The sequence below is a fragment of the Nesoenas mayeri genome (genome assembly GCF_963082525.1).
Source record: "Nesoenas mayeri genome assembly, chromosome: 1".
In the NCBI taxonomy this organism is placed as follows: domain Eukaryota; kingdom Metazoa; phylum Chordata; class Aves; order Columbiformes; family Columbidae; genus Nesoenas; species Nesoenas mayeri.
In genome coordinates this window covers 137,354,334-137,371,046 of record NC_137541.1, presented here as the reverse complement: position 1 = coordinate 137,371,046, position 16,713 = coordinate 137,354,334, and positions in this window count along the sequence as shown.

Genomic DNA, 16,713 nt, shown 5'->3' with positions numbered 1-16,713 from the left:
AAGGGATGGTGTTTGTTTGTTTGTTTGTTTTCCTGAATACACAAAAAAACAAAGCAAGCATTTCACCATGCAAAAAATGTCTCTATTTCAATCAGTAGGGACTATCCTGCAGCCACTGAGCATGATTTAGCCTGGACTGTTTCAAGTAGAACAGTTTGAGACTGAAAAATATAATATAGATAGAGTGAGATGAGAAAAAGTCTTGAGGTTTTTTTGCAGATTAAGAAATTGACCATAAACCAGCAGATCAAACTGTCAACCTAAGATTGACAGTTTTGTTGTGCTATTCAAGTCGAATACCGGGATCCATAGACTGTTCTGAGTGGGTTAACTCAGCATCTCAAAACAATCTTGTTATCAATTTTATAGTTCTCCTAAACAGCCTTGTGGTGCAAAATGGGAGAGGAGATTGGGGGCATAAATTCAGAACACTACATTAATGGCCTACCTATAAAATTAGGTAAATGTACATTGGCAATTAGTATGCCAATTAACTCCATTTTAAACATGCTTCCAAAGAACTAGTTCTGATGGACTTGACTTAATCACACAACCAGGGCCATGACATGGAACAGCTAAACATTCTAGAAGTTCCCTTTAACACTCCATAAGCACTCGCTTTCCCTTCTTCTCTTTGCTCCACTGCCATCATAAGAACCAGCTTTCAGTATTTTAAGATTAGATTCTTCCGTGGGTGGAAACTAAGTATTTTCAATACAATATGAATTTGAATAATATTTATCCTACTAATATAAAATAATCTCCTTAAAAATGCAGCATTGTGAAACTTTAAGTAGATAGAGAAAGAGTGTTTTCTTAGGAATTCTGCTGCTAATCCCATAACATACAGACTCAGTGACAATTTGGATGAAGCAGCATGGTTTCCCTCTTGAATCAGAATTTTCGGGATTGGGGATTTTATTTTTAATTGAAGAAAAATTGTATTGTATTTTTATATTCAAAAAAATCAGAAACTTCTGAAAACCTCCAATTCCACAGAAAATCTAATGGCATTGCCAAAAGTTTCACTGTGATCAATATTTAAAATGTTCAGCAGCCCTCAAGTTGAATAATTTAATTGTAAAACCTCATTTTTTAATAATTTTGTCATCCAAGTCTGTCACCTAGCCAAGCATCCAAAATGTTACCATGCAAATTTAATGATCAGTGACAAGATGGTAACACAAAGTCATTGGACAGATCATTGAAATTAACATTCGTTGAGCAAACCAAAGACGTAATAGACCAATCTGGTCAAACAATCTGGTAAACAAAAAGAAGGATATAAAATTCCCAGCTAGTATTTCACAAGAATAATTCAGTCTATTTATCCACAAAATACATGTAAGGCTAGAGAAAATTAGGAAGAATGTTTAAGCAAATGAATCTGCCACCTCTATGGTGTGGGCTGGCCTACACCAATCACTAAACTTGGGCACTTGTTTTGATGAGATCTGCGTTCAGAAGAGGGATATCTGCAGCAGCTTTGGACACGTGTATTTCATCAGGTTGTTCCAGTTTTGGCTGGGCTAGAGTTAGTTTTCTTCACAATATGAGTCCACATTGTGGATTGTTCCGGAAACAGTGTTGCTAACACAGGGATGATTTAGTTGTCACTGAGCAGGCTCACACAGAGCCAAGGCCTTTCCTGCTTTCAGTGCTTCCACTGAATCTCCACCAGCAAGTGATCTGGGGGTGCATAAGAAGTTGGGAGGGGTCACAGCTGGGACAGATGACCCCAACTGACCAAAGGGATGTTGCATACCATATGACATCATGCTCAGCAATATAAAGCTGAGGGAATAAGGAAGAGGGGGATGGCACATTTGGAGTGATGGAGTTTGTCTTCCCAAGTAGCTGTTATGCGCAATAGAGCCTGACTTACCTGGAGACGGCTGAACACCCACCTGCCAATGGGAAGCAGTGAATGACTACCTTGTTTTGCTTTGTTTGTGTGTGCAGCTTTTGCTTTACCTACTAAACTGCCTTCATTTCAACACACAAATTCTCTCACTTTTGCTCTTCTGATTTTCTTCCCCATCCCACCATGAAGAAGGGAGCGAGCCACTGTGTGGTGCTTAGTTGCCAGCTGGGGTTAAACCACAACACAAGTAAATGCTGCAGGTGGTATAATCAGCAGAATTAATTCAGTTAGGCTGTGTAAGAGGCTGCCAAAAAACTGTGCTTGATGGCTTGCTTCTTTGCTAGCATTTCCAGCAAGTATGTCACTAGTGCTAAGTGGATGGGGGCTGCTGCTGCTGCTGCATGAGAAGCCATAAGAATACGCTGAGCTTAGTAAATGTGCCCATTTTATACAGTCCATGAAATTAACACTAATTGATCTGCAAGGAAAAGCAGCTCCCTGTTCCATTACCATGTTTTCCAAGTGCCTCTTAGGAACCAGCAAAATCAATACGTTTCTGTAAATAAAATGTGAACTATATCTGTATGGTTATAAATCTGATAAAAAGCTGGCAAATTTAAACTAATAACACTTTAATAAAATACATATCTGTATATCAGTAGTTATTTCCCCGTGGCCACATTTAACTTGAAAGAAAATAATATACCTATGAAAATAAATGCTTTATCATTTACTATTACAAGAGGTTTTTGCCTCCATCTTTTACTGTTTCCTAAATGTGTTTAGTGTTTTTACTTTAATTATATTTTAGTCATGTTGACAAAAAGATCTATGAACATGCAGAAGGTCAGTGGCTGTAGCTGAAAACAAAAGTGTCTGGGTTTATGTTGTCCCAAGCTGCCTCAGGCTACGACGATGTGGATCTGTCCAAGCTCAGCTCTGCATCTCAAGTCCAGTGCTCAGAAAAGAGCTGTAGCCTTACTGTCTGTGGCAGACATTTTCTGTAGGAGAAGCTTGGTCCTTGTAGACTGGAGTCTTGCCTCGTTTTTCTAAGCCATAATTTAGTCATGCTTCAATGAGACACCTTTTCATGTAATATTGACTATAAATAAGCTCCTCTGTGGTACTGGGGCAGTCTATGGAATGTGTGTTCATTGGATCTACCAGTTCCTGGAGCAAACCATTAGCTATGGCGACCAGCTCGTTGCCTCTGGCTGTCCCAGGTCTTGTGGCCGCATTGATTCAATGCTGCTTTTGACTCTTCGTTCTTGCCTTTGCAAGAGATGTTGCCAGCCCATCTCTAGTGTGTCCAGCCAAGAGAGTAATGTCTCACAACCATGAAGCAAGCTATGATAACACAACTGTTCCTTTGCAATCTTTGTTACTTATCATGAAGTACTATTGACTCTCAGAAATGAAAAATCCTGTCAGGCACTTTTGTTTTAGTTTCTTATATCTGTTTTTTCACTCTGTAAGTCCCCAGTGTCTATTCCAGTTTAGCATTCACTTTGCATCCATTTGTAGCTAAAGTAAAAATTATGTTTGTATTTTCAGTGTATGATAAGTCTGCCAGGTGCCTTTTTACCATGGCACTAATCAGTTTATGAGAAGTTCCAACTAAGGCTGGCCTTTCATAGATAAAAATTATACAGTTTTTATAAAAACTGGTGAAGGCCAAACCCACCTCCTTTCTTTGGGAAACTGGCATTTTGGTTTTGATCACACGCACCAAATACAAATCACTAATCTGCAATGTTGACTCTATTTTGTTAAAACATTGACTCCAAACTGCCCCTTGAACTGTTTACACCAGTTTAATGCAGGGATTTCTGCTACGGTACCTCAGCAGTGTTAAAACACCAAGCTCTCAATAGAGAGACTTACAGCTCACAAACACTGAACAGATTTACACATCAATGCTTTTAAAGGTATTATAGTTAGCTACATCACAGACAAATAACTTGCTGGCTTCATTTCTCTCCTGTGGGATTTAATTTCCAATACACAGTATTTAAATGTGCTTATTGAGTTGTGAGTCTGACAGTTTTAGAACTGGCAACTCAGTTTCTCTCACTCTTTCAAAAATACCAGTTGCAATGTTTTCACTACTTTTCCCAAAAGTTAAAGCATGTTATTTCTATATTCATCATGCTTAATCCACGCTATCAAGTTGCTGAATTTTTCAGTGAAATAACTTAACCTGAACGGTAGTCCCTTGAAATGGTGCTTTCCAAAAAGGTTAAAAAAACCACAACTCAACTTGTGTTCTGGTTTCATAAGGTAACGAATCAGAGCCATGGCAATAATTTAAGTGGCATAAATGACATCAGCTAACTCCCCAGTAATATTTTCCACTATAAGTATTGCAAAAATATTGGATAGAATAGGTTATAAGGTTATTTGGTTTGGGAGGTTACATGGCCAAATCCCAGCATTAGAAAGTGTTCTTTTTTTAATATTATCTTTCTCAGGTAAAAAAAAAAAAAAAAAAAAAAAAGGAGCAGGGGAAGTGTACTTCTTGTTTTGGCATCTTTTTTCATATGTTACACGCAAGCTTGGCATATGCTATGTATATGTTTTTCTGCAGTCATATATGGGGGTTGTTTTCAGTATTGCTGCTACACACCTGCCTTATTTGTAGTAATTTTCTGTTCTGTTTATTGTGGTATTCCAAAGCTTTGTGAGGCTCTGAGCAGGTCAGGTGGGCTCAGAACTTCCTAAGTGAGGACATGAGGTTGGAGTACAAAAGTCAGAGCCACTGCTAGGGAGTGGTGACCTGGTGATGTAGCTATGTCTCACAGGTAGATATTGCAGATGTGATAATCCTGATGTCTGCTGAATTAGAATACTAGTCCTTCTATTAGCAGCAGTCTGCCTTCGTTTTCTCATCAAATTCTAATGGCTTCCTAAGTGATTATCACTGAATCTTCTAACAGTTTCTTTATGGGGGACTTATCTGGTCAAATGAGAACTCTGCAGCAGAGATATCTACAACCATGCTAGTCATTTAGACTGTGCAATCAATTACAGAAAATAAGTACTTCTAAGGAGTACTTCAAATTATGCTAAAGTGGATTTCAAAAAGAGCTTAATCATGTTCCAGAAGATCATACTTCTCTCCAATACCTATAGAGAGTCCGTGTAAATCAGGGAAACAGCAACACCCTGGGTATCTGAAGACAAATGAGGATTATTACTAGCCTTCAAATCTTCCCAGATTTCTGTGAAGGACTCAGAAAAACCTACTGTTCAACCTTATATCAGTAATGATATCTTCCGTGTTTTCACTCCTCTCGAGTCTTGTATGTTTCTGTTTCTTGGTACAGAATGGAGAATCCACAGGTTTTGTACGGTAAGTAGCTTTCCTACTTGCTTTAGCTGGAAACAGTTAAACATATGAGTGTCAGGACCAGACATGTACTGAAATAAAATTATTTCCTGCCTACCTTGTGTTTTGATGATGCCTGTGGCTTGAAGGTGCAGCATGGAGTGCTGTTCAAATTCACTCCAGCTGTGCCTCACACTTCAGAGAGTACTTCTGTTGTATCCTTACTATGCCTGGTGTTCAGTGATTAGCTGGTGCCTAAGACATGTGCAGCAAATGTGTTGCTCTTTATGTAGTCCAACTAACTGGACATGACAATAACAAGAGCTATATTCTCTCTGGGGGAAAAAAAGGACTCTGACCCTTTGTGGCTCCCTGTACCGTTGTCAGTCTGGTTCTAAGGCTGTACTGAAGGGATCAAACCTGAGTTTGGAATGACTTCAGTGTCAGTGATTTTGTTGGAGGAGCTGTGAGGGTGCTGAGACCCTTCCCTGCTGTTTGGACTGAAGGTCTCCTTGCCCACAGAAAGGGAATGTAAAAAGGGTTGCCCCTTCTATTTTTCTGCTGCACCAGCAGCAGAACAGCAATATGCTAACTATCTGGAGCATGAGCATTCCAACTAACTTCTTACTCTGCTGGAAACTTGACAAGAAAAAGAGAAGAATGCTCTAGAATACAAAATGAGACAGATGGTCTGTTAAAAAAATTAACAGCAGCAAATGTGTCCAGGAGGCAGATGAGGTCTGCAAAAAAACTGAAAGAATCAGAGGAAGCTAATTACTGATGCTATTCCAATTTTATGCATGCACAGTTGGGTGGGCCTTCAAAACAGAGGGCCAGAGTCTTTCCTGCATTCTTTTAGGTAGACCTGCCAGTAGTGAATTTAGCAGTCAATCAGCAGTCAATGCAAGCCAGTCCAAATGTAATGTTTGTATTGAATTTTCTGTGGGAGGCAGAGCTAAGATGAGTTTTAGGGTTCTATCTTTCTCTTTTTCTTGTCTCTAATTTAACTGCTGGAAGACTCTCAATGTGATACATCTGTGAATAATGTAAATGCAATACTTAGAAGCAGAAAGGTATTAAAGCTATTGTATTATGGAAGCAACTGATTAGGATCCCCATCTAAATACTGTATATCTCTCTGGCCTATGTCTAAATGCTGAGAATGGGAGCATTTGTCCACTTCTGCAGAAGTACCAAGGCCCAGTTTCAGCTCTAAGTGTTTCGATTCCAGCAGTTATGAGCCTGTTCACAGGAGCCAGAGTCTCTCGTATGGAAAAATAATGTTGAATTCTGTGACAATGGTATTTGATTCATTGTAATGAGGTAAATCATGACAGTTGTACTGGAGATAAATCATGACACAAGTGGCAAGGCTATCATGAATGTTTGCAAAGAGATTGACTTCTAGATTTGTGACAAATGGTTAGAATGAGAGCCTTGTGGCTCAGACCAGAAAAGGTAGCTCTGGTTCCTAGAACAGCATGGACACTATCGGAGCATGGAAGATGAAGAGAACAGGTTTGAGAATTTAGTTATTGGTGGACAGAGAAGAAACTGGGGAAACCTTGTGGAAGGCCACTGAGCTACCAAGTGTGTAATGGGAGCTTTTGGAGGACAGAATCAAGCCCTTTTTTCAAGCTCAGGATACAATTAAGAAAGTAGAGCCTGTGTACAAACCATAGCTGCCAGAGTAACCCACTGTAATGATGACTGAGGCATTCATCAGAAGTCAGCATCTCCATGCATTTGATCTCTTTAGGCAAGCTGCAGAGGACTGCTTTCTTATTATCTTAACAAGAGTTCCACATTTGGATCCAGTGGCATGTGGTGTGACTTCTGTGCATGGGATGTTTGTTTGAGGGCTTTTATTTTTTTTCTTTCAGTAGAAATCTACCTGATGTCACAAAGACAGCATGTTTCAAAAGGAATGCAACCAGGTGATCAGTACCTGCAATTCACTTTGAACTTCACCATTGAAAATTAAATGAATGTTTCAAGTTACAATACTTTGTCACATCAATCAGTCAAAAATTCAGCACCATGTGTGGAATAACTGCTTACCTCAACTAAGAAACCTTCAACTGAAAAGGGATAATTGGGGATGTTAAAGGTAAATCTCCTAGCAGCAAGGGCCAGGAAAGCAACACACAGGAAGTCAAAAAGACAGAAAGAAGTGAAACAAGTTGTGGAGAAGCAGTGAAACTCATGCTGCTCTAGTTGTATTTACTGACTGAGCTCCAAATCAATTAACAGTGAATTTGTATTTCCCGCTCATTACTGAGGCAGACCAGCAGAATCTTACCACCTGGAACCTAATATGGAAAACACTCCTTAGAAAGTTCCTTGTCTTTCTGGGGATTTCAATATTCACACATATTCCTGGTGTCAGCACACTTGCCAAGGAAACTGTGTTTTCTTGGACAAGTGTTGCCTTATAGTCCTCAATACAAATACTGGGGTTGGGTCATTCTGTTCCTGTTTTTTATTATTCAGTTTGCTGTACCATGCACTGACAAAGCCAGAAGCCATAACTCTTTGCAATTATTAAGTAGCATTTTCTCTGGAAAGGCTGACTTGGATACATGTAGATGTTGGCAGGGAGCCAACAAAGATGCCACAGAGTGGAGTGAGCAAAGGAGATCCATGGAAAAAGAAATGGATGAAGCTAGAAGACTGACTCAAAATACTGTTTTTCTTTTTCCCTGTCCTCTAGGAATGGCAGAGAAACAAAGCAGCACAAGAGGAAAAGGGAAAAAAGTACTCTCATCTGTCAAGTGTTGCCCCTTGGAGACAAGGAGGCAGGGCTGCTCTGCCACTGTGCTGAATCTCAGAGACACTTTCCAGGTGAGTGAATGTCAAATCAACATTGGCTCTAGGAGATAACATCGTACATATGTGGGAAGCTAGGACCTCATATTTACTCTATTACTTTCCATGTAAAAGAGAAACCAAACTTGACCATCACTAGAACAAGGAGAAATATGTATGCATCTCTTGAGTCACGAAGTAGCAAACTGAAAAGGCTGATCTGTGTTTCTAGCCAAGACAGAAGAGTATACCAACTCTGTGCTTTCCTAATTCTGCACGCTTCCCAGCATCAGTTCACTCCAGCACCAGTTCACAGCACAAGGCTGATTTGATTCTCACTGATTGCTAGCAGCCTCAAGGGGCCAGCTGCTCTAGCAGCTGGAGACCAGCCAGGAGTAAAGTGATCCTGGCCACCATCCCCTGTGCTGATGGCAGGGAAAGGAGGCATACAAACTACTGCAGCAACTGCTTGAAGGTGCCTAAAATGGGGCAGAAACCCAGCAACTGCCAGCTACTCTAGTTTTTAGGTCAGGTTTGACCCAGCGAACTGGTGCAAAACTGTCCTCCTGGTCTCCTGGTTTGGTGGATATTTGGCTCCAAGGATGTATGCTACCTTATGCTGTTTCCTCTTATATTGTTACACCGCAAGAAAAAAAAAAAAAAAAAAAAAAAAAAAGTATGTTGACTTTTTTTAAAATCAAATGAGCTACATTTGTCAATTTAATTTACAATTTGTTGTGTGTTGTGGAGCTAACATTCAAGACAAGAAGCAAAAAGGTTCTTTTAGAGACTTACTTGAAGCAAGATTTATACAGATTTAATGTCCCAGATAATCAGTAGAGAAGTTAGAGAAGGCAGGACCTTGCAAACGGTGTATATTTGGTGATGCTAATCTGGAAGAGTGCAGAGCTAGCCATGGCACTTATCAAAGCACAGAAGAGCCCAGTTTCAGAAATGCCTACAGCTCATAGTTATCTAAGCCAGGAAATCAATATGTTACAGGACAGCATCCCAAAGGTTTGCTGGCTCTCAGACAGGCAGCATGGTGTGTCCAAAATCATAGAGCAGGCTCAACGTAGGCTAATGCTATTCAAAGTTTATTTATCTTAGACCTAGCAAATAATGTAGAATCCACAGACATACAGGGTGTTTCAAAAAGATGGACCAAATTTGAAATCAAAGTTACTTTGAAATCGGATCTATTGTTTTGAAACACCCTGTAATTTCTACATATGCACTTACCAGCAGATCTACCTCTTCTTATGTGAGGGAATAAAGCCAGTAGAATGATACTTGTACTATTTCTTTAACAATATATGAGATTATTTTTTAATGTAAAGTGTTTTTCCTTTTGAATGCCACGCTTCAGATTTAAAATCAAACAAACACCTCCTTTCTAGTGTATAGACACACATCCTCAATTATTTTTTTACTATGAACTACCAGTTATTAGTAAAAGTGGCATTTTCAAATTAAGAGATGTTACAAAGTAGATATAGGTCAGTATGAAAATTGACAGCTGTCTTACACCAAAATAAAATTTAAACAGGCAGTTCTGTTTACTTAAATAGATTCTGAGTAAATTACCTGATCAAATACACTATTGTAGTTAAAGCGGATGAAAACTTTTCAAAACCTGTTTGTCTGAATTTCAACTTCTTGCAATAAACCTTCTGCAGGCCTGGGATAAATGGAAAGAAAGGCCTCTGAATATATCACAGCCCAACATATAAAGCATTAATCTGAGATGTGTGAGATTTAAACAGTCTGCGAATAATACCTCTGAACTTCATTAATAAACCCAAATTCATTGTTCCTGCAGCCGGGGAGTCCACCAGTGGTACTCCGAACAAAAGCAGCAGTGGAGGTATACATGGATAATTCACTCTCTAGAGTTTTAGGGGTTGTTTGCTTGTTTGTTTTGTTGCTTGGTGTTTTGTTGTTGGTGGTGGTTTTTGGTTGGCTTGTTTGTTGTTATTTGGGTTTTTTTGGGGGTGGTGTGTTTGTTTGGTTTGGGGTTTTTTTCCTCACATTTATTTTGTTGACAGAATCAACTGCCACCCATACTCAGGAAAAATTATGTTAGGTTTCAAGCCTGGATTTTATTTTGGTTTATTCTCATTGAAAAAAAAATACTTCTTCCCCCCCGCCTCGCTCTTCTTATTCAACAAACTTATATATTAAACATGCTACTAGAGCTACAGCAGAAAGGCAAAAAGTGAAAATTAATATGTAGTTTTAAAAATGCTTATTCTGTACTTCTAGCTATACTATAGCTATCTGCTTTTTGTTTCAAATTCTCATTTTTAGTAGAAACACAGTATTCAACATTACAGAACTGTTACACTTTATCAACAGTGATATAATGTACTCAGCTACCTTCTAACCACCCACACATCTCTAGGTAAACTCCCCTGGAATAAAGTTTTACCTGTAATAGTTATAAACAAAGTTATTTGCTTCTACCTGAATTTATTTTTGTGATAGTTATTTGAATTAACTGAGAAAACACTGCTCTGTAAATAATGGGGTTTTTTAATCAATGAGTAATCTGAATAGCATATTTTCCTCCTTTTCAGACAGAGTATTTTGCATAAATATTTTCCAGAGTAATCTACTTCACTGGAAATTTTAGATATTATTTTTTTCAATATACAGACTTTGTTAAATACTATGCATATTCTAAAAAGTTATTCAAAGGTTATGGAATGCAAAATTTTGCACATTTTTTAAATTTGAAAGTTGAAAGATGTGCTTTATTAGCCACTAGTGATGCTGATTTATGCTGATGCAGGAGCTGGCCCTTTACAGAAATTTTCCTAATATATTCCCATACGTTAAAAGGTATTGTTAACAAATTCTTAAATGGAAAAAAAAATCACAATGTAAATTGGTGGCTTCTGTTCCTCACCCATGCACATACACGAACAGGACAACTATAGAAAATGGGCTTTCTGATTACATGAACACATTTGGTCGCAAAATCTAAGGGTTTGTCCACCTAGACAGATGAAATATTGAACATCTCTGGGGTCCTAATTTCTAAATACCTTTGTTGTCAGAGGAAACCTATACTTTCAAGTGACCCTTCACATCAGCCTATGTGCACTTCAAAGGTTTCTTTCTACCTTTTGAAGTATCCATATCCATATCCAACACTAAAGCTTTTCTAAGTGGAGACTGGCAGCTGCAAAAATAGACTGTAAATCTGGTTTCAGCCAGACTGTAAGTAGATTTAAAGACATATTTTAAATTGTCCTGAGAGCCTGTCTTGATTATTGTGCCAAGAATTTCTACCTTGACATTTTCACTCAGTAACTGCTTTCCCTTGTGGCCCATCAGAAACCTCTCTGCTCCTCATCACCTTCCCCTTAATGCTAGTTAAGAAAAAACAGTGCTGGGTATGAGGTCCCTGATGTATATTACCTCCAAGAAAAGGCTGGAGCAAACAGTCAAGGCTTTATCTGTAGATAAGAATGCAAGTATTCTTGCCACATGCTGCTGTATTGATAGTAATAGGAACAAGATAAACACACTGTGCTTTAGTCTTTAATTCTATTATAGAAAGCAACTGCTGTGGACTACGTTCTTCCGTCTTACCCAAAATGACCACAAACTTCCTGTTATTCCTGTGCTCTTCACTTGAGTCTTCAGTCTATAGCATCTTGAAGGTACAAAACAATATTAAAAACTGGTGAACCTTTCTGTGTCACTTTTTTTTTTTGTTTTAACTATCAAAATGCTTTTCAAAGACAGCAATCATAGTTACCCTGTGACATAGGTGTAAAAATAAGGGTACATCATAGAGACATGCAACTTCTTTAAGGTTCAAGTCATCTCTCTAAGTTCATCAAGCACACTAGTGTGAGAGTAAGGAATAGGACCTGGTAGCTCGCATACCCAGGTGAGTTATTATAACAATGGATTCACACTATTTTTTAATCTGTGGCATCTGGTATTCACAAAGAACACTGTTATTTCTTACAGCTGAAGGTTTCTTATTTGAATGTTTCAATTCCTGGTCTTCTGAACCCAAACCTAGTACAGTGACAGCCTTTTCTATAACGTGAGTCTCTGTTATTAATGAAACTATTTCAAGAGATAGTTTTCCTGTGTAGAAGGAGATGGGATTTCTGCAAAGCTCCTAACAATTACCATCGACAGGAAAAACACATAATGACTTTCGTCTCACTTACTAAGACTGAAAGAAGAAAAGAACTTCTGGATCCTTCTTACTGGGATGAGTCTGTTGTGGTTCTTTATTTGGTTGTGATGGGCAAAGTTAAATTCAGCATATTCCTAAAATGCATAATTATTTTGAGCTAGATCACCTTAACAGGCCTTTGAAAGAATGATATCAGATAACTTCGTAATGTATGGGGCCCACTTACGTTGAGTTTGTCAAAATTTAAAGCAGATAAGTGTCAGTGCTGGCAGGAGAATTGCCTTCTTCCTGGAAAAGTATTTTTTTTCTTTTATGTAGAAAAAGAGAAAAGAAAGGGAGCATGAGCTGAGCAGTTAAGACACTCAGGGTAAACCTGGAGTGCTTTGAAAATACCCTAGGTGGTTAATGGGATGTTGAAGTGTTGTTTTTTTCTAAGATGAGCATAAGAAATTATTACTTTTAATATCCCTGCCAGTGTCTGGAAGCTCTTGCTCGTCATTTTTGCCTGATCTGTGCAGGATTTATCCCAAATTAAATCACTTGCAAAGTAGATGTATTATATTCACAGGAGCTTTGTTTTGCTTTCTAAGATTTAATGTGAGGTTTTAACACAAGTATGGAGAAAAGAAGTCCATCTCTTTTCTTGTCTGTCTCTCATACTTACCATTATAATATCCATATAGTGTTTAGTGCTGTAGTGTGTTCATAGAAAAAGAATGTCTTAATATTTGGACAGTACAGAATAACTTACCAGTACTAATATTTGCATATTGTTTTATTAGTAGTGTCATGATGCCAAAGAGCTGTTACTGAAAATTAATTATTTATGAAGAAATTGCTTGCGGTATGAATTCACTGGAGGAATAGCAACATCTGCCTTCCTTCTTTATGATTTCCATTCTTATAAGGCTGTAAAGTCTAATAAAAATAATCATTAATAAAAAAGAAGCATCATAATGTGTTCTGAGAGGTGGAACTGATATACTATAACTGCTGTGTCTAGGGCTGGTTTCCGGTGTATTTATTGTATTACAATATAACAACTGACACTCATTGGTAGGTAGAGTTGCTTTTTCCTTTAAAAAAGATTATGGGACACCCACTCATACTGTGTGGCTGCTAAGCCATACAGCTTCTCCCAGAATAGGATCAAGATATTTCAAAATCTTTTAGCTCTTTTTTTCCCTTGCTGCCACCCAGGGTTTGCTCCATATCTCAATCATCTCATTCTCTGCACTACCAGACAAATGTCCCATCTCCATCCTTCTCTTGTTTCTGTTGCTGTCCTTGTTTTTTCCATGCTTTTCCTTTACTCCCTAACCCATATACGGTGAGCAGTCTTGTCTCCAAAAGCCCTCTTTTGGTTATAATACATTAGGTATATTGAGATTTTTAGGGTATCAGATGTGGGAACACAGCTGTCCACCAGGGATTCTTCCCTTCGGGACTAGGGATTTTCAAGCCCATATCTGAAAAAAATGTATGCATATATGTATGTATGCACATATGTATGCATTGTCTCCTGTATAATTCAATTGAGTCCCTCTGTCTCAGCTTGACATTATCTTTGGAAGGTCAAAGCTGAGCTTATGAGGGAGGGTAGGGAAAGCAGGGAGAACCGGAGCATGAGGCTATAGAAAATAACATTAACCATGCTTGGGGGATGGGCTATAATTAGGATTTTACCAAATCAATATATGGATAAATTTACGATGGGTTGGGATGTGAGCCCATAGTCCCACACAGCTTTGCCGTGGTTGTTTACTAGTTCAGCTCCAGAAGTGATACGACACTACAGCTTTATATTTACATTGACAAACCAGGGAATATCCTTTCTCTTCAATGACCTCCAGTCAGGGCTGCAAACATGGATATCCTTAAACACATATGCAAGCCTAGTGCTCTATTAGCATGCAATTTATATGCAGACTCTTATTAAAAATTATGCAATGAAGTTAAGGAAACACTGAAATATTTTGTTGAATAACAAGCCTAAATTAATTTAATGGATTAAGGAAAGGAGGTTAAGAATTAAGTACATTCTTGGACAGAATGTATATGCCTATAACTTAAGCAGTGGTTCACCACAGAGACAAGGAGGGGAGTCTGTCAATGTCCAACATATATGATGTGTGTTACTGGTACAGCCTGTAATGAAGGGAAGGGACTCTTTGTAGAGAGGATACAAGATCTGTGATCTATATATTCTCACAAGAATATCTCATAGACACCTTGCAGAGATTTCAAATATCCTTTTCCAGGCTATGTGCTGCAGTGGGGTCTGCAAGCCTGCTGGAAAGTTTTGCTTATTCAGCATCTGGAAGTGTCAGCTTCAAAAATGATGTTTTAGCCCAGGGCCTAAGCAATTAGACCCTGATCCATTAAGATACTCTGTTTAAGAGCTCTCCACAACCACTCCTTGCCCCCTCCCCAGTGCAGTAGCGAGGAAAGTAGCAGGGCTTTCTGTAAGTAATGTGCGTTTCACCTTAATAGTATATCAAATTAAATGAGCCCAGTTCCCAGCTCCATGGAGTTAATTGAATTTCATATTTGCAGGATTCCTTTACACTGCAATTGATTTTAAGCTTTCCCTCTCTTCTGTCTCAAAGTCTTTAATTATTCCTGGCTTTCTTCTGCATTTTATATTTAAGGCTTTATTAGTATTGTTATTAGAGTTCAGAAATTTTTCAATCCTGGTAGGTTTTTTTGCATTGCACAGAAAAACATGAACTCTGTACCTGTTCCACAAGACATTCTCTATCATAATTCATGAACCTTACCTGTGCTGTAAATAAAGGTGAACTTCTCATAAGCACTTCATGTGAGGGAAACACTGAACACAATCCTGTGATCAGGAAGAGACTTTATTTTGTAATAGGTACCACAGTTGGATGAAAAAGCTAGAGGAATGTTTCTGAACTAAAAAAAAACAAATCTGGAGGCAATTGTTTTTCTGAAGTTTGGGTACATTTGCCGAACTGTTCATAAGGAAGGGAAGAGGAATGTCTGAAAAGTTATTAATTTCAGTGTTTTTTAAAGAAGTATTCTGGCTTATTATATTCAAAATCTATTTTGTTTGTTGTAATTTCCTATTTTTTTTATTTTAAAAATAGAAAAAAAAAACATTCAAAAAAACCAATTTTTTCAAAATTACAGTTAAATAAGAATTTTTTTAAAAGATTTTTAGATTCTTCAGAGAACCAAAGGATTTGTTTTTATCCACCTCCATCATGCAGCAACATTTTTAGGCAATGCCATTTTAGATACTTTTAATGTATCCCATTATAATATATGTCAGAAAGTTTTCATTGGAATGGTTCTTAATCAAGCACAATTTGCATGACAAGTGGTACTATCGAGCCATCTCAGAAGTGATATGGAGACACTGAACATGGACTTAACACTAGACAAGGTCTAAGGGTATAGCTTTATGAAGATACATCTTTATAAGTATTTTTACCCCACTTCAGTAATTTGACTGTGAAGTTCCACTAAACAAACAAACAAACTCCCCAACCAAATTTTAAACCCCCCCCACAACCCACAGAGCCAGTATAGCTATGACAAATAAGCAGTTGTAGTCACGGACAAGGCCTACAATGCTGGTGCTCTAAATCTGCTTATCGTCAGGGATGTCTCAAAAACCTCCTTGAATCTCTCTGGAAAAACAGATTGGAAATGCTAAAACTGCAGCAAAAGCAGAACATCTACGAGGCAAATAAACTCCATATCCTAAAAAGCTAAAACACTAAGACATTAATGCCCATATTTTAGTTAGTACCTAGAGAGAATGTACTGAATGTGGGTATAGATTGTTTGTAGTTACTGCCAGTGTAGCAGTAGATACTCTGCCTGAAGGCACTGATGTTTTCTAAATCACTCCAATCAGAAAGATTACTCAACCTGCCCTGGCTAGACTGTCAGCTTTTTGCATTCCCTCCTCTTTAAGAGAAACAAGTACCTGTAACCCAGGTAGTGTCTAGAACAGGAACAAAACAGTTACTACTCTGTCAAGCCCTCATTGGGTCACAGAGAGGCGCACAGAAAAGCACTTTAATGTCATTTGCATTTTATGTCATCAAAATGGCTCTAGGTATGAATAGATTGCACTATAGCCAACCCTAACTCTTAAAAAATAGGGCAAGCCCTGCAAAACTAATATTAGAATGGAAGTGATAAGATATTTTTGTTTAAGGGGGATCATTTTTGACATTCTGAGCTTTTACTTTGCATTTCCTTAATGTTTTCAATTTTTTAATCACAGTCAAGAGAGTTAAAGTCTCTCTCTCTCTTTTCTTTTGACTCCAAAACTTGTGCTTTAAGAAAAATGTTATATGTGGCAGGACTTGTAATAAAATTGAGAGAATGATTTTTTCAATTAAGGCTTCGTAGAAAGGATTGTTTTTGAAGACTACAAAAAATAGCACACATATGTGTATATACGCATGCATACATAGGTATATGAATGACTTATGCTTGCCTATGTCCATTGGGGATTGTGAGTGTGCTTACTTTTTTGAAGTGCCCCAAGTTCTCTCATTTATAGCC